Source organism: Vulpes lagopus, chromosome 4, assembly GCF_018345385.1.
Source record: "Vulpes lagopus strain Blue_001 chromosome 4, ASM1834538v1, whole genome shotgun sequence".
In the NCBI taxonomy this organism is placed as follows: domain Eukaryota; kingdom Metazoa; phylum Chordata; class Mammalia; order Carnivora; family Canidae; genus Vulpes; species Vulpes lagopus.
Genome location: NC_054827.1, coordinates 144,072,676 through 144,099,873, shown reverse-complemented (window position 1 = coordinate 144,099,873; position 27,198 = coordinate 144,072,676).

Below are 27,198 nucleotides of genomic sequence, written 5' to 3'. Positions count from 1 at the left end.
ATTGCCCACAGATCTGGAAGCTGAAGTCCCTGCTCAGGGTGTGAACGGATCTCATTCTCGGTGAAGGCCCTTTGCCTGGACTGCACCGGCACTGTGCCCTGAGGGGATGCTCCAAGGTCACAGGGCCCTGAGGGGACGTTCCAAGGTCACAGGGCCCTAAGGGGACACTCCAAGGCCCGGCACTCGACAGCTCCCAAGGCCCCTCCTTCCCGCCTCCAAGGCCCCCCTGCCTCCTCGCCCCCAAGGCCTCGCCTCCTGGTCCACAGGGCCCCCCTCCCTCAAGGCCCCGCCCCCTCATCCAAGACCCCGCCTCCCCGCCCCAAGGCCCCGCCCCTCACCCAAGACCCTGCCTCCCCACCCCAAGGCCCCGCCCCCTCACCTAAGGCCCCGCCTCCCCGCCCCCAAAGTCTCGCCCCAGGGCCCCGCCTCCTCATCCAAGGCCCCGCCCCTCACCCAAGGTCCCGCCTCTTCATCCACAGGGCCCTACCTCCTCGCCCCCTCACCCAAGACTCGCCTCCCCACCCCAAGGCCCCGCCTCCTCGTCCCCAAGGCCCCGCCCCCTCACCTAAGGCCCCGCCTCCCCGCCCCCAAAGTCTCGTCCCAGGGCCCCGCCCCTCACCCAAGACCCCGCCTCCCCACCCCAAGGCCCCGCCCCCTCATCCAAGACCCCGCCTCCCCACCTGAAGGCCCCGCCTCCTCGCCCAAGGCCCCGCCCCTCACCCAAGACCCTGCCTCCTCGTCCCCAAAGGCCCCGCCCCCTCACCCAAGACCCCGCCCCCCGCCCCAGGCCCCGCCTCCTCGTCCGCATCGCGTTTGGAGGCAGGACTTCGGCGTGCGAGCTGCGGGGTCCACGAGGCCACAGGGAGGCTCTCTCCAGGCTGCCGGGGGCACCAATGAGGCGGCGCCGAGGCTGCCGGACAACGAGAGAGGGAGGGGGGCGGGAAGAACATAAACCCGACTCATCCATTAAAATATCTCTCTTTTCTTAGCCGACTTCGGAGAAACGCCGGTCAGGGGGGCTCGCGGCCTCCGCCGCACCCCGACCCCCCCAGCAGGCGGGCGCCGGGGCCGGGACCCTCTTCGCCGCGCTGCCGGCCGGGCCCGGTGACCCCGCGGGGCGGCCTGGGGCCTGCGGACGGACGCCCGGACGGACGGACAGACGGACGCGGAGCGGGAGGGGACGACCGGATGCAGCGAAGGGAGAGCGGCTCTGCTCCCGGGGTGGGGGGCGGGGGGCACCGGGGTCCCTCCGGCCCGCGGGGTCCCCGGGGGAGGCGGGGCGGGCGGAGCTTCCTGGAAGTCGGGGGATGCGCGTGAATCCCGGCGGGCTTCAGGGGCTGCTGCGTCTCCGGCCTGCCCCCAGGCCCCCTTATTTTATTTTATTGTTTTTATTGTTTTTTATTGTTATTTTAACAAATAAAAGCAAGCAGCGGGTTTTTTTTTTTTTTTTTTTTTTGCATCCTTGCGGAGTTTGATCCCCGGGTGGTGAGCGACCAGGGCCGGGAGCAGCCGAGCTTCGCTGGGGGGGCCTGGCTGCGCCCACCGGGCGGGGGAGGCGGGGGAGGCGGGGGCACCGGGGGCACCGGGGGTCCCGGGGCGCAGAGCCCCCCCCCCGCCCTCCGCGCTCAGCACCTGAACGGAGCCCTTCAGGCAACGCGCCGCGCGGACACAGTCCGGAGGCCGAGGTGTGTTTTTATGGAGAAAGGTCGCAGGGGAAACATTTCAGTGCGATCTAAATATTTACGCAAAGAGGAGATCGCGGGCGGCCGCGTGCTCCCCGGGCCTGGGGACGAGGGGCCGAGGCCGCGCTTCTGGAGGTGGGAGGGGACCGAGAAGCCCCTTGGGGGACAGGAAGCAGATGCAGGGGGCCCGGCCCCGCCCCAGCCGTCAGGTGCACCTGCTGGGGGCACCTGCTGGGGGCTCGCAGCCTCCTGCTCCGGGAGGGGCAGGAGGGGCAGGAGGGGACGGGGGCGGGCAGGAGGGGCAGGAGGGGCAGGAGGGGCAGGAGGGGACGGGGGCGGGCAGGAGGGGCAGGAGGGGCAGGAGGGGCAGGGAGCACACGGAATTCTCTAAAAAACTAAAAAACTAAAAAACCAGGGACTGGAAAGTGTTGGCCCAGAGGAAATGCTTCCTGAAAGCAAGATTTACCACCTACGGAGGATCAGGAGGCCTGCTAAGGCCTGGGCCAGTCTGGCAAGACCCAGTGGGTGTCAGAGAAGGCCCAGGACTCAGTGTTTCTAACATGTCCCCCAGAGTTTCCTTTCCTTTTTAAAAATTTTATTTATTTAGGGACGCCTGGGGGGTTCGACGATGGAGAGCCTGCCTTCTGCCCAGAGCGTGACCCCCGGGGTCCTGGGATCGAGGCCTGAATCCGGCTCCCAGCATGGAACCTGCTTCTTCCTCCTCGGCCTGTGTCTCTGCCTCTCTCTCTCTCTCTGTGTCTCTCATGAATAAAATAAAGTAATAAAATAAAATAAAATAAAATAAAATAAAATAAATAAGAGATAATAGTTGTACTTACCTCCTAGGGTTACCAGGACGAGTATATGAGTGTAGATGCACTTTTTTAAAAAAACTTTTTTTAATTTAAATTTTTTCCCGGTTTTATTGAGCTATAACTGACACGCAGCACCGTATTCGTTTCCGATGTGCGCCTGATGATTGTGCGTGTGCTGCAGGCTGATGCCCACGGTAGGTTTAGTTACCATCCATCCCCTCGCATAGCTACAGACTTGGGTTACGGTGAGAACCTTTAAACTCTCCTCTTAGCAACTGTCCAGTACGCAATACACTGCTCTCCACTGTGGTCACCAGGCTGTGCGTCACTTATGTCTCTTACGACTGGGAGTGTGTGCCTTTTGATCCCCTTCACCGATTTCCCCCACCCCCCACCTCTGCAAACCGCAAATTTGTCCCCTGTGTTTATCAATTCATTTTTTTTAAGATGCCACATCTAAGTGGGGTCATGCAGTGTCCGTCCTCCCCTGTCTGACTCCGTTCACTCAGCATAAGGCCCCCCGTTCCGCATGCTGGCTCCCACGGCGGGATTTCCTTCTGTGGTCAGTAATGTTTCACGTACAAACCCCATATTTTCCTTACCTGTTCGTTCACTGATAGGAAAGGGCCATAGTTTAAAATAGGTCCAGGCCCTTAGGAGGTGCTCAGTGAACCTAAAGTATCAGCTGGTGTTCAGGCCGAGGCGTTATACTAATTTGCTTGTGTGTCCACCGCCCCTGTGGATGTGACACTGGGGGGGGGGGGGGGGGCGGGACTTACTCGTCTTTATATCCAGGCCACCTCCACTGGGTTAAACAGTGTCTCCCCAAGCTCGTGCGCACACACACACACAACCTCAGAGTGGGATCTTATCAGCTGGGGCGACATCACACTGGGTTAGGAAGGGCCCCGTGTGTGATGCTGGTGTCCTTGGAAGAGGCCACGAGAAGACAACAGGCAGGACACGGAGGGGACGAGGCCGTGGGCTGCCAGAGGCCGCACTGGCACAGAGGCTTCTGGAACCCGAGCAAGTGCCCCGAGCTGGGACAGGACAGGCAGCCTGGTGTCCCCTGGAGCTTCCAGAGAGGCCACGGGCCTGCCCACACCTGGACTTGGTCCTTCCAGCGCCGGGAGAGAGTGAATCCGTGTTGTTGCAGCCACCGAGGCTGCACTGGGAGGGGGCGGGGAGGGGAACACAACCGGGGACGGCTGGGCGGTGAGTGGACAAGCCAGACGCCTCCTTCCCCGAACCCGGACTCCCATGACAAGGAGGCAAGCGCTTCCAGGCTCTTCCTTATGACATCGCAGGGGGTTGTCAGGGGCTCGGGCAAACCCTCCCGGGCCGAGCAGGGATGGCCTTGCAGGTGGAGAGCCGCTGCCCCCCAGACTAGGGCCTGGGCCCGGGGGTGGGGGGTGCTGGGGGTGCACCCTGTTGAGGTGCGGGGCCCCTGCACCCCCCAGGCACTGCTCTGCCCTCTCTTGGGAAACCTCTCACTTCCTCTCTCACATCCTGGCTATTTTTAGCCATGGAGCTGCCTCATTGTCCCCAGGGGGTCATTTGGTAAAGATAAAAATGACTCGGAGAAACCACAGACCAAAATAGGTTCCTGATGAGCCCGGCCCACCGCCCTGTGCCCCTTGCTGGGCGAGTCCCAGCACTCCCACCCGGGAGCTCTAAGCACGGGCCCCCCGGGGGAGGGGGGCTCTCCGGTCCCCGATCGCTGGCCCCTTCAGGTCCAGCCCCGCAGTCTCTGGACGGGTCGTGGGTTGAGAACACAGCTGATCTCCTCCAGGAGCTTCGCTTAACCGTTTGCCTCACCCCTAGCGATAGGACTCTCAGTGACCCCACGGCGATGGTGGGGAAACTGAGGCAGTCGGCGCTGGGATAGCTCAACTAATGTTACACGGTGGATAAGGGATCAATGCCAAGCCAGGCAGTCCAGGGCCTAGTCCTGGGGTCCCGGGATGGAGTCCAACGTCAGGCTCCCTGCATGGAGCCTGCTTCTCCCTCTGCCTGGGTCTCTGCCTCTCTCTCTCTCTCTCTCTCTCTCTCTCTCTCTCTGTCTCTCATGAATAAATAAATTTTAAAAAAGGGATCAATGACAAGCTGGAGGGGGATGATGGCTATGTGGCTCCAGAGCCCAGGCTCCCAGCCGCTGCTGAGGGCGCAGCTCCTGCGCACGTCACTGCAGGAGCCAGGTCATGTAGCATCGAGGACCCCAAAGCTGGTGGCTTACCTCGTTTGTTGTGTTTCTGAAAGTAGCATCGATTTTCATAGCAACAGTCCCCTGGACACCTTGACTAAGGCACAGAAGGAGGTGAAGGTCAGTGGGACATAGATGCCCACCCGGCCCTACCAGCTGGGGGACCTTGAACAACATACTTGGCCCCTCTGGGCCCTGGCAACCCCCAACCCGTAAAGTGGGGGGTGTCCAAGCCGTGTTCACACTCGGGCACTCAGCAGGCCTTTTCCATCAGCCGCCTCTGCCGAAGCAGATGTTCCATGAAATTCCAGGTTAGAGAGAGAACCGTGGTGCCTCCTGCCTTAGCCCCCTGGGCCACCGCACAGAGTCCCACAGGTTAGGTGGCTTGATAACAACAGAAATGTATTTCATTTCTTTTCTTTTTTTTAAGATTTTATTTATTTTACTTATTTATCCATTCATGTGAGACACACAGAGGCGGGGACACAGGCAGAGGGTGAAACAGGCTCCCCATGAGGGGCCTCATGGAGGGCTCGACCCCAGGACCCCGGGATCACAGCCTGAGCCGAAGACAGATGCTCAACCACTGGGCTACCCAGGCACCCCTCTTTTTTTTTTTTTAAAGATTTTATTTATTTATTCACGTAAGACACACACAGAGAGGCAGGTAGAGACCTGCGTCCTCACAAGGTGGAAGGAAAACTCCAGGCCTCGCCAGCCCCTCCTCGTAGCACTCATCCCAGGCCGGGCTCACTCGGGACCTCGGCCACCTCCTCATACCATCGCCCCCGGAGCCTAGGATCTCAGCACTTGGACTTGGTGGCGGGGAGGCACAACCGGTCCCTCTGTAGTGCCACCTAGGTCATGTCGACCCTCCATCCCATCATTATCAAACCAAGACCTCTGATGCTAACAGGGACCTTCAGGAATTGAGAAGTTGGGTCACTGACTCAGCCCTGACTGAGCGACCACGAAGGCGGACGGTGAACACCCCGAGTGACCTCTCTGCTGAGCCCCGACAACCCTGTCCCCTGGGAGGACGGAGTGTAGGGAAGGCATGCGGGCCTTTGAGGTGGGGGCTCCTGGATCAACAGGGGAGGGGATGGGTACTAACACCCGCCCTGCTCTGCCGACCCAGTTATTTTGAGGCAAAAGAAAGTAGTTTAGGCAGCGGGTCCTGCTGTAAGGCGCTCCACGGGCGAGGCCTGGCCGCGTAAGGCCCGCTCCCCGCCAGATGAGCTTTGTGGCCACGGAGACACCCATCTGGGCGGTGCAGGTTGAAGGCTGCGCCCCAGCGTGACGTGGAGTGGGTGTTCCGGACCTGCCCCCCTCCGTGCCCCTCTCGGGGGGATCCCATCACGGGTGCTGGGGCCTGGGCCATGAGGGGTCGCCTTGCTTCTGCCCTCGGCGCCTTGTCTGCCAAGCTGTCCCTGGGCAGGGCAGCAAGTTCCCAGCCGAGACCACACTGGGGCTGGGGGACCCCCTTCACCGCTCCCGCTCTCACCGACCCCCACCCCGAGAGGGTAAGCTGGGGCAGGGAGGCCGGGCACAGGAAGGCTGCGACACAGGGAGCATCCGTGCTCTCGAGCTCTGGGCTCAGGCCTCCGGAAAACAGGGCTGCAGAACAGGCCTCAGGGCTGTCCCCCCCGCCCGAGGGAGGAGGAGGCCGGGGTCCCCCCTTTGGGCCTGGGAGTGCTGGCACCCCCGGCACTCCCCCCCACCCCGTGGCTGCCTCGCCCACCCCATCTCAGCTGAGCCCTGGCCCCACAACCCTCTTCCCCGTGGGTGGGCCGCCTCTGTCCTGCCCCGACCCCCCAGCCTGCCGTGTCTGCCCCCGGCATCCCACCTGCACAGCGACGCTCAGCAGACGCCGGGGGCCTGTCTGCCCCAGTGGCCTCCTCCTGGAGCACCTGCGGGTTCCCTCCGGCTGAAGGCTCCGGGGACCCCGTGCAGGGCGGGCCACGGTGCCGACCTGATGCCCTTTGAGCAAAGGGGGTGATCCCTCCCCCCTCAAATGGAACGACCCCAAAACCATCCTAGAGCTTTCCAGAGGTGTGAGCAGAGCCGCTTGTGGCGACCACCTGCTCGCCAGCTCCCTGCGGTGGCCGCCTTCCCTTTCCTGGGCCCCCCACCCCCCTCCCCTAACAGCTCCAGGGATCCCCTCCCAGTGCACCTGCTTGTGCTTGAATCCCGGTCTCGGCACCTGCTTGTGCGGGAAGTCGCCCTGAGACACCAGGTAATCACACTTTGGGTGCCCTGTCCGCCCAGGCCGCGTGGAGGCCCCCTGGGATCCACGGCAGGGTGGCCAGGACCCTGCGCCATCAGGCCGGTGCCGCCCGGGCCTGTCCTGGCCCCGCTGCGTGTCCCCCCACCCCCCCCCCCCCCACCGCCCGGCCTGACTTCCCTGAACCGCTCTGCTCGGCCCCTTGCACTTCTTGGAACATGTCTCGATCCTCGGGCCGTGGCGCTGCGCCACGCTGCCTCTGTGCCAGCCACTTCTTCCCCTCACCCCTCGGTCACCCACTCGCCTGGGCGGCCCCAGGCTCCCTCGACAGCCCCCCGTGATCGCGCACCCCCGGCTGGGTGCCCGGTCCCCCTGACGTGTTCCCACCCGCCCTGTGCCCGCTTTGCCCACTGTGAGCCGCGATGCAGGAAGCCCGAGAGGCCTAGCGCCGGAGCTGCCCGGACACATGAGGCTTCAGTAAATGCTTGACGGGCTAAAGGCGGGAAGCAGTGGGGCCGACAAAGCTGCTCACTCGGGGGATGGGACGAGACGGCCCCCCTAACACCAGGTGAAGGAGGGTGAGCCTCATGAGCAAAGCCGAAACCACTCGGCGGGGCCACCAGAGTGGAGACAAGGCCGTGATCCCTTCCCACCAAAGAAGTGAGCTTTGGCTTTGAAGCCATGGGGGGCCGGGGGAGCTGGCCAGGGTGGGGCGGTTGCTGAGTCAGCCTGGGAACCTTCTGGGCCAGCAGAGTGCAGGGCACCTAGAAGAGGGTTGGGGGCAGCAAGGAAGGCGCACATGGGCTGCTTCCTCTGACCGCATAGACACGGTCCCAAGGCACGTGACGTTGCTCATTGTTTGCTCTACCGGCCCCCCCACCCCCAGCACTGCCATCTTTCCTTCCTTCCTCCGCTTCCTCTGCTCAGGGGTGAGGTTTCCTGCTAAGTCGTTCTGAGAACTGTGTCTTTCAGGGCCTCCGAGGCCAGGAGCGCCTGCCAACGAAATCACCACCAAGGAGCCCCAGTGAATTCCATGAACCCCTCCCTGGCTCCGCTAACCTGGGCATCCCTGGGCACAGAGGCTGGGAGATGTTCCCCTGGCCCTGATACAGGACCCAGTGCCACCCAGTGGCACCCAGTGGCACCCAGCACCCAGTGCTGTGGCCCTCCCCTCCTTGTCGACAGAGCCAAACTGCAAGGATCCGGGGTGCTTGCTATTTAAACTTGGATCCTGCCGTGAATCATTTCCAGGACAGAGACTCTTTTTTTTTTTTTTTTGCACAGCGGCTCTCCATGTCCTTTTCATTTTAAATGAATGCCTTTTTTAAAGCCCCCCAAAAAATAATTAAAAAAAAAAAAAGCCTACAGGAAGTCAGTTTGCATTTTTTTTTTTCTAGAATCCAGACAACTATCTGTAAATAACTTGGTAGTGAGAGGAAGATGGTAGAAAGACAATAAGGACAATAAAAAGCCACAAAACCCCAGGGTGCCTTCCGGAAATTAAAACACTAGCAAAATTCCTTGTCCACAAATTCCAAAATTCACTTGGTGGCAAAAAAAATGAGCTGGCTCAGAGGAGAGAAGTTATTTGTCTTCCTTGGTCCCACCTAGAGCAGATAGTCAGACCTTTCGCTGCAGGCAGAGGAATGGGTTGTAGAGGGTGCCCCCCCCCACAGATTTGTCTTGGGGGACATTATGTGATATATAGTTCATGAGCACTTATTTGTCTACAATACGCAATGTTGTGAGTTCCAGAATGCATCTGACCCCAAAGAGCTTCAGGTAACGGATGACAGGCCTAAGCCTTATAAATCCTGTTCAACTTTTAATGTGAGCATTTTTTTTTTAGGGTCTTGCTTTATGAAGCTGGAGAGCCGGCCGTTCCCTATTCATTGGCTGCCTCCTTCCTGTCTCCTCCGGGATGCGTACGCCGCCGTACTGCCCTCTGCCCGGGGAGGCCTCTGCGGTGGATGACCTCATTCTGGCTGACTCACTTGATGGCCAGCGCGGGGACTGGCCGGGAGCTAGCTGAAGGCCGGGAGAGGGAGGTTGGAGTGTTTCTTCCCCCTGCCTCTGGCCTGAGTGTCCGTCACTGGCCCTTCCTGCCCGGCAGCCCAACTCCCATCCGCCGCTCCAACACCATCAACTGGGGAGGACTGTGTCCTGCCTGTCTCCTTCAGCTCTCAGGGGTGGTAACTACTCCCCGCAGCTGCAGACCTCTGGATGCACCCCTTCATGCTTGCTCTCTGCACCCTGCGCACACCTGGCGAGAACCCCTTTATTAGAGTCTCCCCATTTCCAACCATCTGGAGTGAACACTGGCTTCCTGTTGCACACCGACCAATACGCTGGCAAATCAGAGTCCTTGCAGTGCCCTGTAATATGCACTGATCTGAAATCAAGGGCCCCTAGTTTACGGCTTGGCTAATCTGGGGTACTTGCCTCCGGTCCTTGGTTTTTGCCATCTGCAAAAAGGGGCTGGTGATCCCTATTTCAGGGTGTAAAACCCGTCACTGCATGTGAAAATGTCTAGGAAACTATAAAGAAAAGCAAAGAGGGACACTGGGGGGCTCAGTGGTTGAGCGTCTGCCTTCGGCTCAGGGTACAATCCCAGGGTTCTGGGATCGAGTCCCACATCAGGCTCCCCGCAGGGAGCTGCTTCTCCCTCTACCTGTGTCTCTGCCTCTCTCTCTGCGTCTCTCATGAATAAATAAATAAAATCTTTTAAAAAATAAACAAATAGGGATCCCTGGGTGGCGCAGCGGTTTGGCGCCTGCCTTTGGCCCAGGGCGCGATCCTGGAGACCCGGGATCGAATCCCACGTCGGGGTCCCGGTGCATGGAGCCTGCTTCTCCCTCTGCCTGTGTCTCTGCCTCTCTCTCTCTTTCTCTGTGTGTGTGACTATCATACATAAATAAAAAAGAAATTTTTTTTTTAAAAAGAAATTTTTTTAAATAAACAATAAATATAAAGGATTTCAAGAAATCTTAAGAAACTAGAATATTCAGTTATTCCAAATATTGTATCCACCCCCCCCCCCAACTCTTCTGGATGAAAGAGTGTTTGCTTTGTGTCTTAGTCAGCTCAGGCAGCTATAACAAAAAAGCCCCAGACTGAGTGGCTTAAATAACATCTATTTCTCCCAGCTCTGGAGCCTGGGAAGTTCAAGAGCAAGGTGTCGGCAGATGGGATGTCTTGGTGAGAGCCTGCTTCTTGGTTAGCGGATGACCCTCATCTTCTGCCTGCATCCTCCCAGGGCAGAGAGAGAGAGATCCTGTAGCTCTTCCTCTTTTTATGAAGGCTTTATTTAGTCCCATCAAGAGGACCCCACCATCATGGCCTCATCTAGCCAAAGTGTCTCCCAAAGGCCTCCCCTTCCTACTACCATCCCATTGGGGGTTAGGGTTTCAACATATGAATTTGGGGGGTGGGGGGTAAACATGCAATCCATAATAATTTGTTTAGAGCAAAGTATACCTATGTTCTGTTCTGAGACCAGAGGTGACCACAGGTGACTTGAAAAAGGAAGCCCATGGCCTTCCCCTTCTCTCCTTCCTAGATGTCTCTTTCAGGACTCAGCTGTTCTTTGCTGCCTAAACTTAATTTCTTTCTTCTTTCTTTCTTTCTTTCTTTCTTTCTTTCTTTCTTTCTTTCTTTCCTTCTTTCTTTCTTCTTTCTTTCTTCCTTTTCTTTTCTTTTTTTTTAGATTTTACTTATTTATTTATTTGAGAAAGAGAGAGAGAATGAGAATGAGTGCAGGGAAGGCCAGAGAGAGAAGAGAACCCCCCGAGGAGCACGGAGCCTGACGTAGAACTCGATCCCAGGACTCTGGATCCTGACCTGAGCTGAAGGCAGACACTTAACCGACTGAGCCACTCAGGCGCCCTGAGCTTAATTTCTATGATCCACTTCAGTGAGTGTCTTGGGCAGAAGCTCATGTACTTTAGTCTTACGCTAATCAATCATCTTTTCCTTTTTTATCTTCTGCCATTTTGTGATTATACAAGGTTTCATTTTTATGTTTTTCCAAGTCTTCAGCATCCTGTCCAGTTTTAGGGCCGCTTTATCTGCTTTAAAGCCACATTAATAATCTTTTGTAAGAATTCTAACAGTCATGAGAATTCTTCTTTTTTTTAAGATTTTATCTCTACGCTCAGCATGGGATTCAAACTCACAACCCCAAGATCAATAGTCACACGCTCTACCAACTGAGCCAGCCAGGCGCCCCTAAAATTCTCTTTGCCTCCTTATCCCAACACTATCTCAAGCAACCATCTATGGATGGTTTTTACTAATATGAAGCTGTTGCTTTGGATTTAGTAAAATCTAGATTGATTTGTGTTTGTGCGTGTGTGTGTGTGTGTGTTTGGACAAAATTCACCAGAAAGATATGCAACTCTCTGATCATATGTAGGCTTGGCCTAAAAAACACATCTTTTCCTGGAGCTGGTCTTTCCAGCGCTACATGGGTGTTCCCCATAAAAGGGAACAATCAACAAGATTAAGTTACTTTGAGTTCTTAATTGATTTTCCAGAACTTCCTCTTCCTATCACAAAACAGAGCCTTCGGAGCAACACGTTCAGTTTAGCCTGGTCTTGCCTGGAGCTTTCGTAAACAAGATACATTCTGGAAACAAAAGTGATTTCACATGTACATGACTAACTAATGCTTTCAGCCTCCCAATGACCCTTATTATTTATCTTTACCAAATCTAGTGCCAACACAGACTCTCTCTGCATTTATACACTCCTTTTTTCAAAGATTTATTTATTTATTCGAAAGAGAGAGAGAGCGTGCGCACTGGGGGGACAGAGGGAGAGAGAGAGAGAATCTCAGGTAGACCCCCCCCCACTGAGCACAGGCCCTGACGCGGAGCTGGATCTCACAACCCCGAGATGATGACCTGAGCCGAAATCAAGACTCTGTCACTTAATCGACTGAGCCACCCTGATGCTTACGTTACACGCTTTGAGAGTTGTTCAAATTCTTTTGATCCCCGGAGTTCTGTTGTACCAAAGATTTGCTAGAAGTAAAGAGGACGTTCTTATACGATTTCATGATGCTTTGATAAGCAAAGATTTTGGTCAGGCTAATCACAGGAATTGTATTTAATCACTATGTCTTGGTATAATTTTCCTTCTCGATAATTTATAGTTATACCTTAAAAGAAAAACAGAGTCGATCCATTCTAAGTAACACGGCAGGACACGTCTGTAGCATATGCGGTAACCCGTGTGCGGAAGCCCTACGCATCACTAGGTTCTAGGGCAGGAACGCACACCTTGCTGTTACCCAGCCCTCAGGGCCTGCAGAGCAGATGGATGCTCCCTCTGTCGAGCTAAACCGAGCTGAAGGTTAATTCAGAGGAGGTCCCCCCGCCCCCTTTCATGAGGGATCAGCCAACATTTTCTGTAAGGTCCCGGTAGTAAGTATGTGAGGCTTTTCAAGCCATAGAGTCTCTGTTTACAGCCTCTCGCTTACCCCAGTGTAGTGTGAAAGCAGTCAGAGGCAGTAGGGAAGCAGATGGGCATGGCTGCGTTCCAATAAAACTTTATTTACAAAATGGGCATTGAGCTAGATTTGACCCAGGGGCTTAGAGCTTGCCTTCCCCTGCTACATTGTACAGCAGGTATCTCTAACTTGGATCCTCCATAAACCCATGTGCTTCTTCTAATGAAGATTCTCCACTGCTAATTTTTTCAAAAATCCAGTTCAGCCATTGGGCAACCCATCACAGAAATCATTGATTCGGGCAAGAATCATCAATGCATATTACAACCTGTGGGAGAGTCTGATGAGAAACAAGATGCGTACATCTGGTCTTCAAACACCTCCCTACAACACACTTACTGATTACAAAGAGGGAAAATAGTGGCTTTACAGGGGAGAAACCTGGCAGAGAGCCCCTCCATCAGGTGATCAAAGTCAACACACCTGCTCATGGGATAAATCAACACCAGGGGCCTCACTTCTGTGGGATTCTCGCCAAAGACAAATAACCTGAATCTAATTGTGTGAACCCATCAAACAAACCCACCCAAGACATTCTACGTGCTTGGCCTGTACTCCTCATGAATATTAACGTCACAAAGGACGAAGACTGAGGAACTGGCCCTAAGGAAGGAATAGAGAAGAGATACGATGAGTGAATGCCATGCATGATCCGGGTTGTTCTTCTGACAAAAGACGTTATGGGGAAGATTGGCAACATCTGAAAACTTCGTGGTCTACAGCTCAAAGAGGCTTTCGTATCAAAGCTTATTCCCAGATCTACAGTGGTTATGTCCTTGTTTTTAATTCGTACCTGCTGAGGAAGTTACAGCCAAGTGGGCGTCATGGCTATAGCGAGGGTGACCAGTTGTCTCAGGTTGCCTGGGCCTGAGGGATGCAGAGCTTTTAAGGTTAAAATCAGGAAAGTCCCAGGCAAAATGGGAGGAGTTGGTCACTCTTGCTGCAACTGACTCTCAAAAAGTTCAGGTGAAAAAAAAAAATGCCCGTGTGTGCACATGTGTGTGTATCAGACAAATGTAGTAAACGTTAACATTTGGGGGATATGAGAGACAAATCTTTGTTGCATGCTTACAACTTTTCTGTCCAAAATTATAGCAAAATAAGTTGAGAGGGAAGAAACCCCAACACAGTTTGAAGAAACATCACCTACAGCAGATCCAGACGTGTTCCGTGGGTCCTGGCAGGGAGGCCGCGCGGCCCCGCATGGAAGCCGCACTCCACGAGTTGTGCCAGGGTCATCTGGGTTGTGCTCCTCAGATAACGGCTCCCTGCTCGGCTCCCTGCTCGTAAACCGCAGCCCTGCAGCCTCCCCGCTGGCACCCTGGAAGCCTGCCTTCGAGTCCCCTATTTTGAGACCCGGGGTCAGAAAATGCCAGGTGGTCAGTTACGATCTCACCACCCGTCCTACGTCGGGCCCGATGTTCCCACCCGCCTTCGGGTAAACTCTTTCGAGCCTCACAACAACCTTGGGGGACGCCCTTGGGAACCTTGTTTTATAGGTAAAGGGAAAAAGGGAGCCACACGGGAGTTAAATACTCAACCAAGGGCACCAGGCTGCAATGGCCAAGGAGGGCCCCAAGCCCAGCCCCAAGTAACCAAGGCAGCGCAAACGCCTGGCCGGGGGGTTCAGCTCACCCTGCTGTAGATTCGGAAGCCGTGACCCGAAAATAGGAGATATGACCTACCACACAGAGTGACAGGACAAGGTGTCAGTGACGTGGTGGGGAGTCAGGTGGGCCCGGCCCATTCAGCTTGTGTTGCATGAATCCCTGCGGTATGAGTCTAACCCGTGTGTGGGTGTAGGTGTGGGTGTGTGGGTGTGAGTGTGTGTGAGTGTAAAGTTGCACCCAGGCACGCACATTTCACGTTCACAGGAAGGTCAGTGGCATCAGACCTCACAAACTTCAGAGGCCACAGGCTCGCCAGGTGAACTCGTTTAAGTACATGTTCAGGCAGCGCTCTGCTCCCCCAAAGAAGCGGTTGCAGAGACCCGAGAACCTTCCACCACCCACCCAGCCCCGGCTGTAGATGGAGCTGCTTCCAAGGGCTTCCCCGAGACAGCAGGAGTTTTTGCTTTTCACATTTTAAAAAGTGGTGCCGTGTGAATATCTTGAAGCAAGCAGGTAACCACCTTCACATTTTATTTATTTTTAAGATTTTTTATTTATTCATGAAAGACACAGAGATAGAGGCAGAGACACAGGCAGAGGGAGAAGCAGGCTCCCTATGGGGAGGCCCAGGCGGGACTCGATCCCAGGACCCGGGGTCACGCCCTGAGCCCAAAGCAGACGCCCACCCGCCGAGACCCCCAGATGGCCCTGGAGGTTCTTTTGAAGTGAAATCAAATCTAACCTTGCATGGTGTTCAGAGGCAACGAGGTTTTGATGAGTGATCGATTGGGCAGTTGAGGAAATCGGGGTAACCCTATGTTCCCCGGGGCTTTCACGTGAGCCCTGGTGACTTCAGAGTCTGGAGTGAGCCCTGGGAACGCGAGAGCTGGGGACTGTCTCCTTGGGGACTCAGCCATGTACTTATGGGCCCCCCTGCAATCTCACAGGACCCAAGTCTGGGAGCCAGAGAATCCAACAGATGAAACGGTTTGAATCGGGGTAGAGGGTGTGCCCGGGTGGCTCAGTGAGTTGGGCGCCTGCCTTTGGCTCAGCTGGTGGCCCCCGGGTCCCGGGATCGAGTCCCGCCTCTGGCTCCCTGCCCAGGAAGGGAGTCTGCTTCTCCTTCTTGCTCTCCCCCTGCTTGTGCTCTCTTGCTCTCTGTCAAAAAAAATAAATAAAATATCAAAAAAAAAAAAAAAAGAATCAGGGGTCAGAAAAAGGAAGTGTCCCCTCAGTGCCTGAGACTGCGGGTGCCAAGGGTGAGTGGGCCCTGCTCTGGGGTCTCCCGAGCCAGGAGGCCAGGCCGGGGCTCCCGGGGTCATGTCCCCATCCCTGTCTCCGTCCGGGTCTCAGGCTGCGGCTGTGCACCTGCAGCGGAGGAGCCCCCTTGGCGAGGGGCCGACCCTTCCCTTGGTGACCCTCCGGTCCCCACTTCTCGCGTCTCCTGGGCCCTGGTGGCAGAAGTGTTTCCACTGACATTTTATGACACTTTTGCAGGATCCCGTTGACTCATGCAAGGCAAGCCGGCGGGTGGGGGGGGGGTTGGTTTCTGCAGCAGTTGCCACCCGGGAAAGCAGCTCGGTGAGTCACATCGTCTGCCAGGGCCTGCTGTCGTCTGCGCCGAGCGGTTGCGCGTGGCCTTCAGCGCTGTCCCTCACTTGCAGCGACGTTAGCCCCGGTGACTGTGCTTCTCTCTCAAGCTGTCAGCTGCTGAGGCCTCCTCGTTGCTTTTGCTCCGGCAGAGGCACATTTCGGCATCACAGGACAGGTTGGCCCTGAAGGGAGTCGTGCAAACTTTCTCCCGGGGGTGAAAACGTGTCATCCCTGGCCGGTGGCATCTACCGAAAACCTTTCAAAACCCAAAGCTAGTGACGGTCCTGGTGGACAGATGTCATCCCAGGCAGGGATCCTCGTGTTTGTTTTTCTCGCTAACCCCGCACGACTTGGAACCCCCGTCTGTAAATAAGAGAGACGGGAGCACAAAACTCCTGACACCTCCTGCCTTCCTCCCAGTGTGCTGACATTTCAGAGGCCCATATGTTTCCCTCAACAAAATCTCATGAAAATACATATTAAAAATAAAAACAACTGTTAGGTTATTTCAACTCAAGAGAAGGAAGGCTGCCTGGGGCCGAGAAGGGCAGTGTACAGGGTGCTGTGATTGTCTCTGCCCCCTTTTGACGGCAGCGGGCACCTCTGAAAGTGGAGATGTGCTCGAAGGTCTGTGGCAAACGTACGCTTCTTCACTTAGCATGTTAGAAATATGTTGGAAATATTCTGTGCTAAGCCACAAACAGGGTATGGTTTTAATAAATATTCCCCATTCCAAAGTGATCAACTGGGGGGCCATTGGGGGGCTCCGTGGTTGAGCATCTGCCTTTGGCCCAGGGCGTGATCCCAGGGTCCTGGGTCGGGCACCCCGCAGGGAGCCTGCTTCTCCTTCTGCCTGTGTCTCTGCCTCTCTCTGTGTGTCTCTCATGAATAAATAAATAAAAATCTTTAATTAAAATAAATGAACAACTGGATAGAGTTTAAAATCCATCAGACTCCTAAAGAGTGGGACTAGACATTTGCCAGTTACGTCCCCAGCGCCGGTTCTTCCCTGCCCCACTTGGATGTTCCTTGGGGATACGCCCCTCTTCCTTTCTCACTGGCAGGCGAGATGGGATTGATCTGGTCCCCAGTTCCCAGAATGGATGATAATTGGCTCAAGCTAATCACGTTTCCCATTCCCCAGGCCATACAGATTGGTCAGGAATGAGCTCGTGATCCAGTTTGGGCCAACACTTCATAGCGATGAACGCCTACATTAGGAAAAAAAAAAAAAAGAAAGCTCATACACAACCTAACTTTCCACCTCAAGAAACCAGAAGAACAAATAAAGCCCCAGGTCAGCAGAAGGAAGGAAATCATGAAGATCAGAATGGAAATTATAAATGAAACAGAGTTTAAAAAGCCAATAGGAAAAAAAAATCCATGAAACCAAGAGCTGCTTTTTGAAAGGCTAAACAAAATAGACACACGTTAAGCTGGACTAAGAAAAAAAAAAAAGAGAGAGAGAGAGGACTCAAATGAATCAAATCAGAAATACAACAGGAGACATTACAACCAGTATCACAGACGTACAAAGAATCACGAGAGAAAACTCCAAACGATCGTGTGCCAGCGAACTGGACAATCTTGAAGAAATGAACAGACACTTCAAGCAAACAAGCGACCAACTGAACCGTGAGGAAGCAGAAAATCTGAACAGATCCATCACTCGCAAGGAGATGGAATCAGAAACCAAAAAGCTGCCAACAGAGAAAAGCCCAGGACACGGTGGCTTCACTGGTCAATCCTACCCACCATCCAAAGAATTAGCACCAAGCCTCCTCACGCCCTTCCAGTTTGGGCCCGTCACCGAGGTGACAGTCACGGGGCTTGTATGGAAAATGCTACAGACTCTCCGTCGCCGGGTCACACCTGGCGGGGTGTGAGGCCGTGAAGGGTGGAACTGCCGGAGCAGTTTGCCACCCGGTGGGGAGAGCGCCCAGAGGTGGGGGGAGCCTTTGGGTGGAATCCGGAGATTCAAATTCACCCCTTCGATGATTTTGAAGTTGTTTGGAAGACGTTGGAGAGATTTGGTAGGATCCTTGGGTGGCTTCGACTTCCCCGAAGCCAGCCCTACCCCTGGACTTGTCATTTATGTAAGTCAATCAATTCTCTTGCTGGTTCAAGGCGGGTCTAATTGGATCTCGGCCATGCGCCAACACAAGAGACCTGAGTGACTCAAGGCTGCTGCTGCTGTTCCTCCCACGCACGGCCAGCATCTCAAGAAACTGAAATCTCGTGGTGAGTGGGTTTTTGGTTCTTGATTATTGTGGCTTTAGTTCACCAGCATCTCCACTCTTCCTTCCCTACAGGGAGCTCCATTGTCTGATAGGAAAACACACCCTCCCCCCACTCTCACTCCCTGCCACCCTGGCTGAGCCCACCTCCCCGACATGTGTCCCCGGCATAACCAATCAGGGCATTCCCTCTGTAGGACTGTTTGATGGCATCAGGGATAAGGGAACTATCCCACCATGGCTGATGAACATAAGATCCAGGACTTTTATTTTAACTCTTATTAAAAAGGCAGTTGAAGAATTTGCGGAGGGAAAAGGATACAAACATCTTGGTGGACATACTTGTACCGCTCTAGTTGTGCCATGAATGTTTATGGAGAGAGCGTTCCTGGAAATGAAGCAATAAAGAGAAGAGAAAGAGATGAAGAGATGGTGAGAGAAGGATCAAGTCGTGACAGCCTTGTTTGAGGCCTGGATCAAGCCGTGCCTGAAACATACTCATCAATCTCATCAATAACTTGTTTGATCTGGGTTTTCTGGCACTTGTAGTTTAGAATCTTGTATAATATGGCCCTGATTTTTTTTTGCATTGAAATAAATATTTCCATTTATTATAATACCCTTATTTTTCCCTAGTATGGAAGTACTCAGCACCAAAAGTCTGGAGAAAACAAACAAAATAAAGCAAAATTCGCTTCTAGTACTACAACTCTGAAATTACGACTGCAAACCTGTATTGTATGTTCTTCGAGTCTTTTCATAATGCATGTTTACGGCCTTCTGTAACATCATTTCCAAATCACATAGGTGCTTTATGATTAAATTAAATATAATTCCTTCTTTTTAACAGCTGAAGTCATTTTTTTCCTCTTTTTTTTTTAATTTACTATTTGCTATCATGAACATCTATGTCAATAAATCTTTGCACACATCCATGGCCATTTCCTTAGAATAGATTTACATGGCCATATGCATAATAAATTCCTCATTAGGTTGTTTCCAAATTTTTATTACAAACAGTGTCTGAATGAGCACATTTATGCATTTTATATGAAATAAACTTCTAGAAGCAACATGCTTGCTTAAGGCTTTTGATACCCATTGCCAAATTGCCCTGCAGAAGGCTATTTGAATCCATCCCTCTGCTGCTCTGCCACACGATCACACATGCTGGAAATTACTATTGTCTCAATTACAATCAAGAGGAACATTTTTTCTCATACTTTAGTTGGATATTTGTATTGATATCTTCTTTTTAAAAAAATCTGATCTTAAAAAAACCCTGATCTTATGTGTGTGTGTGTGTTTTTGTTTTTTTTTTTTTTACTCCAGTATCATTGACACACGCTGTTACATTAGTTTCAGGTGCACAAATTAGTAATTTGACAAGTTTATACACTATGCTCAGGTCACCACAGAGTAGCTCCCATCTGTCCCTTTACACCACTCATAGTATCATGACTAATTCCTTATGCTCTGCTTTTCACCCCATGACTTACTCATTCCATTACCGGAGGCCTGTATCTATCTCCTGCCTCCACCCATTTTGCCGAACCTCCCACTCCTGGCAACCATCAATTTATTCTGAATGTATAGTTCCGATTCTGTGTTTTGCTTATTTTTCATTTTTTAAAGATTCCTTTTATTTATTTATTTATTTATTTATTTATTTTAAAGATTTTATTTATTTATTCATAGGCACACACACACACAGAGAGGCAGAGACACAGGTAGAAGGAGAAGCAGGCTCCACACAGGGAGCCCGATGTGGGATTCGATCCCGGGTCTCCAGGATCACACCCCAAGCTGCAGGCTGCGCCAAACCGCTGCGCCACCGGGGCTGCTCAAAGATTCCTTTTATGAGTGAAGTCATATGGTATTTGTCTTTCTCAGTCTGACTTTTTTCAGCTAGTGTAATACCCTCTAGGTCCATCCATGTTGTCCCAAATGGCATGATCTCATCCTTTTTATGGCTGTATAGTACTCCAGTGTGTGTGTGTGTGTGTGTGTGTGTGTGTGTGTGTGTGTACACATTTTCCTAATCCATTAGTCTATTGATGGACACTCTGGTTGGCTATTGTAAACAATGCTGCAGTAAACACGGTGGGGGGGCATCCATCTTTTCAAGTTAGTGTTTTCATTTTCCCTGGGTAAACGCCCAGTAGTGCAATTATTGGGTCATATGGTACTTCTATTTTTGATTTTTTGAGGAACCTCCATACTGTTTTCCCCAGTGGCTGCACCAATTTACCTTCCTACCAACAGTGCATGAGGTAAACGAGGGATCCTTTTCCCTACACTTGTTCTCCAGCACTTGTTTCTTGTCTTTTTTTATTTCAGCCATTCTAACAGATGTGGGTTGATATCTCATTGTGGTTTTCATTTGCATTTTCCCGATGATTAATGATATTACGCATCTTTTCATGTGTCTGTCGGCCATCTGGATGTCTTCTTTGGAGAAATGTCTGCTCAGTTTCCTCTTCCTATTTTTTAATTGGATTGGGGTTTTTTGGTTGCTTTTCTTTTTTTTTTTTTTAGTGTTGAGTTGTACAAGTTCTTTATATTTAACCCCTTAGTGGATATATTGCTTGCAAGTATGTATTGACATTTCCTATATTTTCTTGATCTGCCTGATTATCAGACACTTTAGTTATTTTTCCAATGACATTTTCTATATATGCAAAACTCCTCCAGGCCCTAGTGGATACATGTCGGTTGAAAATACCCATTGCCCATTGCCCTGAATTTTTTTTCTGATTTTCTGTACCACTGACCTGCCATGGATTAAGTAGGATGACCTGAGAGACACCATTGTGTAGTTATACTAGTTAATTAAAATGGGTTTGGAGCCAGGCTTTCTGGGGTCAAAACCCAGTCCTATCACTTAGCAGTCGTATGACATTGGATAAACTGCTGAAAATCTCTGTGCATTCTCCTCATCTGTAAAATGGAGATAATAGTACCTATTTAATAGGGTTTTTACAATACCATTAAGATAAGATGAGTAAAGTACTTGTAAAAGGACCTCCTCATACGAGTTAAGCCCTCAATAAATATCAATGATTAGTAACAGAATATGATAATAGCTAAGCCATATAGACTGTTTACTGAGTTACAAAGGACCTAAACAGCCCATTCGCTCTCCATCTGCTCTCTGAACCAATTCCTTTTGTTATGTCCATTTTATAAATGAAGAAAGGCAGATGCAGAGGGATTAAATAAGCTAGCCAAAATCTCCTTGTTGGCTATGGAACTGGGACTCCCACCCATCTGTATTGTCTCTGGAGAGAGAATACAGAGGACAGATTCTTTGCTTTTTTTTTTTTTTCTAAGATTTTTCATTGAAAACCATTCCCACAGCAGGCAAAATTTCACATCCTGCCTGTTTAGCCCTAAATTCTTGTATTAGAGCAGTTTTGTCCAGCAACCTAAAACACAGTTAACGATGACAATAGTAAAAAGCAGGATATTTGCAATTTAAAGTTGACCTATATTAGTACCCTGACTGCTGATAGTACCTGCAGCTGACTTCGGAGGGAAAAGAAAACCCTGCAAGGCATTACTTCTGTGTTTTTAATTCTAAATCAGAAGACCTTTAAGATACCAGGGCTGTTCCAATCATAAATACTTCTTGTTGCTCCTCAGTACGCCTTACAAAAGGCTCACTTGGGGGGATCCCTGGGTGGCGCAGCAGTTTGGCGCCTGCCTTTGGCCCAGGGCGCGATCCTGGAGACCCAGGATCGAATCTCACGTCGGGCTCCCGGTGCATGGAGCCTGCTTCTCCCTCTGCCTATGTCTCTGCCTCTCTCTCTCTCTATCATAAATTAAAAAAAAAAAAAAAAGAAAGAAAAAAAAAGGCTCACTTGGGAAATCGTTGTTTATATGTTGTTACATATGTTATATGTTAAATCGTTGTTTATATGTTGGTGTCTGCATGCGTTTTGTTAGATGGGGGCTCAGCTAGATGCTCCACTGCCCTGACAACCAAATCCAGTGAAGCTTGGCACACTGACGTCTCTGGGTTTACAACCCCGTAAAGACGGGGCTGCTTTTACTCACTGCAGATCAGTGCCGGTGCTGGGTGTTTGTAGTGGCTCTAGGTGTGGGTCGTGACGTCGACTGGGAGGACAGAGCAGGAAAAGCCGCTCAGAGAGAAGGGTTGTTAGCAATCAAAGATAAGCCCTTCCGAGAAATAATAATAGTTATGAAATAGGAATGAATCCCCCCCCCAAGTCGGGCAGTTCAGCCCCCTGCTGAGATGGGGGGGGGTGAGGAAGTTTCTGCCCCAAACTGGTTATATAATATTTTTTCCCCCTGGCAGGTTTCACAACCTCTTTTATAAACTGGTAATGTGCTTATTCAATCGTATCGTGGGGAAAGGTAACTAATTTTTAACTGCGACCAGGATAGCCTGACCTTCCCATCATAACCCCGTGAACCTCGTGAGCATTCAGTCCCCACCACGAGGTCTGTCACAGTAAATGACCAACACAAAGACTGGAAACACTATTTGCACTTCTGCTTGATTAAAATACTCAGCTTTAGGTGTAGTGCTGTTCAAAAGATGTCTCAGGGGGCAGCCCGGGTGGCCCAGAGGTTTAACGCCGCCTTCGGCCCAGGGCCTGATCCTGGGGACCCAGGATCGAGTCCCACATCCGGCTCCTTGCACGGAGCTTGCTTCTCCCTCTGCCTGTGTCTCTGCCTCTCTCTATCTCTTTGTCTCTCGTGAATAAATAAATAAAATCTTTAAAAAAAAAAGAAAAGATGTCTCATCGCTTCTCGGCCTTTTGGCTAAGATCAAGTGCAAAAGATCTCTCCTCTTAGTCACCAAATCCACCGTTTGGGTCAAAGACATTAGGCTGGCACCCACCTACTCACTCCCACATCGAAGCACATGCTTTTAAGGATGGGATCGTTCCCCTGGGTTGAGATGGACGGAGGCCACTTACCTAGGCTGCAGATTCCTCAAAAAAAGAACTTGGACAGCTTCCTCCAAGATCTGCTTTGGCACATATGTTGATGTCTGTGGGCTTAAGGAGTGGGATGGAGACTGCCCAGGCCTGGTCCTCACCGGATGCGTGGAGCCCACGAGAACCAGCTCGTACTCCTAGGCTCAGTTTCGTCCTCCATAGACGAGGTCAAGAGGATCAGCGGGCTGTGTGCATGAATGCAAGGGATTCATAATGGATTCATAATGGATTCATAATGGATCGCTGCGCCCAAATGGATTTAATGTACGTCAACCAGGGATATTAATTTTTAGCTGCCTAAGCCGTAGCCTCATCTGCCTTAAGTGGAGGTGGCCTGATTTGTGGACTCTGGCTTGGTCTAAAGCAGACTCTACTGGCAGTTTCTCCAGAAAGTCACTATGGGGTGAAAACATCGTGGATTTTGTGGCTGTGGCTTTTTGGCCTAAACCATTGGAATCAGGGGGAAATCATTTTGTCATTCCAGATCATCTCTAGATTAGCCTTTGCTTGGACAGTAAAATACTTGATGCAACAACATTTTAAAAACTCCTCGTATAGAACATTGCTTCTCGAATCCCAAGATGCCCCAGTATAAAGCACTACAGTAAAGAGTGTGGGCTCTGGTGCCTGACCACCTTCAGATCCTGCTTTTGCCACTTACTAGCTGTGTGACCCTAGACAAGTTACCTAACCTCCCCGTGCTTCAGTTTCCTCGTTGGTAAATTAGGGTAATAAAAGTACCTGCCTTATAGCATTATAGGGAGAAATCGCTTCATCAACAAATGGAAAGGACCTAGAATTATGATGAGTTTTGTGTTTGGAGTTGGCTCTTCGAACAGTGTTTGGCAATTAGGCACTGAGTGAGTAATCGTTAGCTTTTACATGACTGTTTTAAAGATTGTGTTTATTTATTTGAGAGAATGTACCAGGGACCACAAGCAGGGGCTGGGGGGAGGGAGAAGCAGCTGAGCAGACTCCCTGCGGAGCCCTCCCTGGGCTCCATCCCAGGACCTGGAGACCATGACCTGAGCCGAAGGCAGACACGTAACTGAGCCACCCAGGCGTCCCTCCATCACTGTTTTAAGTGGTCGAGGCTGTGATGCAGGAAAGTGGGAAGAAAGCACAGAACAGGGAGGGAGAATAAGAACCAAATCCATTTCGTTTACATCCCTTAATCATTGTACCTACAACTTTGATCAAACCAATGATCTTTCTGGAGAGCGTGCACTTGGTCTGGACCTCCGCAGGAGCCCAGAACTCAAGGTTGCAAGAAAACATGAAGCTCAAATAACAGGTAATTAGAAGGAGCTCACTTGGAAAAATATGTTTGCTTTTTAATGGAGTTTTAAATGAGCTCCTGGGAAGATTATTATAAAGTACTTGCCTGCACCAATTGCCTTAATGGGAAAAGTCTTATTGCAATTCAGTTGTTTAAATAATACACAGGCCTTGTCCCTCCTGGGACTCAAGGGCCCACTGTGGGAGTTAAAGATCCTTGGAACGTCCTAAGCTTCACACAGTCACATTTTAGAGCGAGAAGTTTCTTTAGAAACCATCTCCCCCTAATGATCTTTTGAGGGCCGAGGAAACAAGCCCAAGAGGGGTTAAAGGATTTGCCTGAGGCCTCTCGGCAGCCAGCGAGGAGCTAAAATCAACACCCACTTTCTGAACTCCTCCCCGGGTTCCTTGGTTCCTTGGGGTAACACATTTGCAATCTCACAGAGACAGGAAGGTGGGGTGGGAGTGAGGGTGCTCCATGCAGCTGGGAAATTCTCCAGCTTTCCCCTCCCTCACACAGAAAAAAAAAGAAAAAAAAAAAAAACAATAAACCAATGACTTGCCTGTAGAGACAATTCCTATTTAGCAGAGGCATTATCTAGGCTCAGCAGTGACTCACCAAACGCTCCAGGTAAAGGTTTTATTGGAGGCAGGTAAGATTTTCTGTTTGTTTTTACGTCATCAGGACCCAGACCTGTTGCTGTGTTGGGCCGGGGCCGCACTGGGTGATGCCTGTGGACACAGGACGGGGCTGACTCCCAGTAGGTGCGGCTGTGCCCCCCGGGAATTATTGCAGCAGCCCAGGGGACCTGACGCAGGGCCAGCCCCAGGGGTTTGCGTTGTGACCGGCTCAGGACCTCAGCACGCCTCTCTGTAGCTGACCTTTGGGCGATTCCTTCTGCACCCCTTGCACACCCCTCCACCCTGCAGGAGGCATCCAGCAGCCGGACTCGGGGATGGGGGGGGCTTCGGTGATTGGGGCGATGTCATCCAGTGATGCATCGGCTCCACCGTGGCCCTCGCCCACGAAAGACATTTCGGTAAGAAGCTGACCCCACCAGCGGAGCCCTTCATCTCACATCTGAATTTGGAGGGAAGATTACAGAACTGTTTGTTCAACCTGACAAGTGCTTGCAAGTCAGCGGCTCAGCTCCGTCTGTGAATAAACACTACTTATATGCAAATGAGAAACAGCTGCGTTTGGCCCGTGGGCCTGCACTTTTTTTTTTTTTTACATTTTTTAAAATTTAAATTCAATTTTCCAACACGGAGTATAACACCCAGTGCTCATCCCATCAAGTGCCCTCCTTAGCCCGTCACCCAGTCACCCCATCCCCCCACCCACCTCCCCTTCTGCACCCCTTTGTTGGTTCCCCAGAGTCAGGAGTCCCTCAGGATCTGTCTCCCTCTCTGATTTTTCCCCACTCACTTCCCCTCCTTCCCTCAAAGTCTCTTTCACTATTTCTTATAGTCCTGCATGAGTGAGACCGTGTGATGATCGTCCTTCTCCGAGGGGCTGTCACTCAGCACCATACCCTCCGGTTCCATCCAGGCCAAGCAAGTGGCAGGGCTTCGTCTCTCCTGATGGCTCAGCGATCTGCAAGCTCCGCAGGGTCTTCGTGCCAGTGGAGACTTTGCTAGAGAGGCCTGCACTCCCATCCTTCACTTGGCCGGATTATCCTGTCGTCCCTTCAGTTACAGGGAGCGGGTGTGACATCTGCCTCCGCAGAGCAGATGTTCCTGTGGGACTGCCTCGCACTACACACCGACGTGTAGACAAAACTGAGAGATCAGTGCGGTGGAGTGTGGGGCCCTCCCGGAGCTCTGAGCTGTGCGGTGTCTGCATATTCCTGGGACGCGTACCCCTCTGTCCCCGGCGGCTGTCCTCTATTCCTGGAGATCCCCTAAGCGCCCCGTGACAGCTCCTGCAAGTCAGATATGGACCCAAGTTTTTGTTTGTATCTGCGGCCACACAGAACCAGGGCCTAGATCTGCGTCTGTAGCCTGAACACCCTTTCCGACTTCAGTTTTGGAAACCAGAGTGACTGCCTGTGAGGTGGGATCTTTCACGGCTGCTGGGATCGCCCCAATACCCTCCTCGGGCCCCTCCTAAAGTGGCTGGTGCCCCAAGTCCTGCCTGCAGGGACGCATTCTTCCAGAAAGAAGGAATTCACCTGGACTCTCCAGGGAGGCTTCAGACCTCTGAACTCTTGGAATCACACCCAGGGTTTGAGTAGATGGGCATCTGCCCGTTTTAAGCGGTGAACAGAGGATCTTTATTTAGATCTTTGCTGGTAACCCCAAAATGTCAATGTCTTGCGCTACCAAAAGCGTAAGAGTGATTGCTTTTTCTGATGTTTGCAGTGATTTACCATCAAAGGTGCGTGAAAACACATGGACACAAGGGGATAAATTCTATGTATCACAAAGAAGGCCGACTGAAAACCTTGCCTAAGATGTTTTCTAGGGGGGGAAAAGCCCAATAATTTAATTAACCTTTTTCCTAGTTTTCATTCAAAACAAAACATCTGTCCTAGTGAGAGAGATTATCACAACCCAGATGCTACCTTTCCATGCTTAACTTCGAAAATTAGGTCTGAGCACAGGACTGATGAGGATTCTGAAACTGATTCTGGAAACCGTTGTCTCTCAGAGCAGGAGTGGCCAACCTTCTGTAAAGCGTCAGGTAGTAAATATTTGTGGCTTTTCAGGCCACGTGATCTCTGCCAAACTCCACAGCTCAGCTCTTGTGGGGAAAGCAGCCACAGACAACATGTAAACAAATGGGGCTGGTGGTGTTTCAATAAAACTTTATTCACAAAAATAAGTGGTGGGCCAGATTTGGCCCCCGGGGCAGCAGGTTGCTGATGCCTGTCTTTAAATTTATTTATTTATTTTTTCTGTCTTTAAATTTAAAGGTGCTATTGAATGACAGTGAGAAGGCTCACACATCACAGGTGAAGAACCTATACCCACTTCAAGCTACTTAGCAAAAACAAAATGCCTGTTCTTATTATTCTGTTGGGCTTTGTGTTAGAATGAAAGGAATTTCTACAAGTATTTCTACGTGCTGG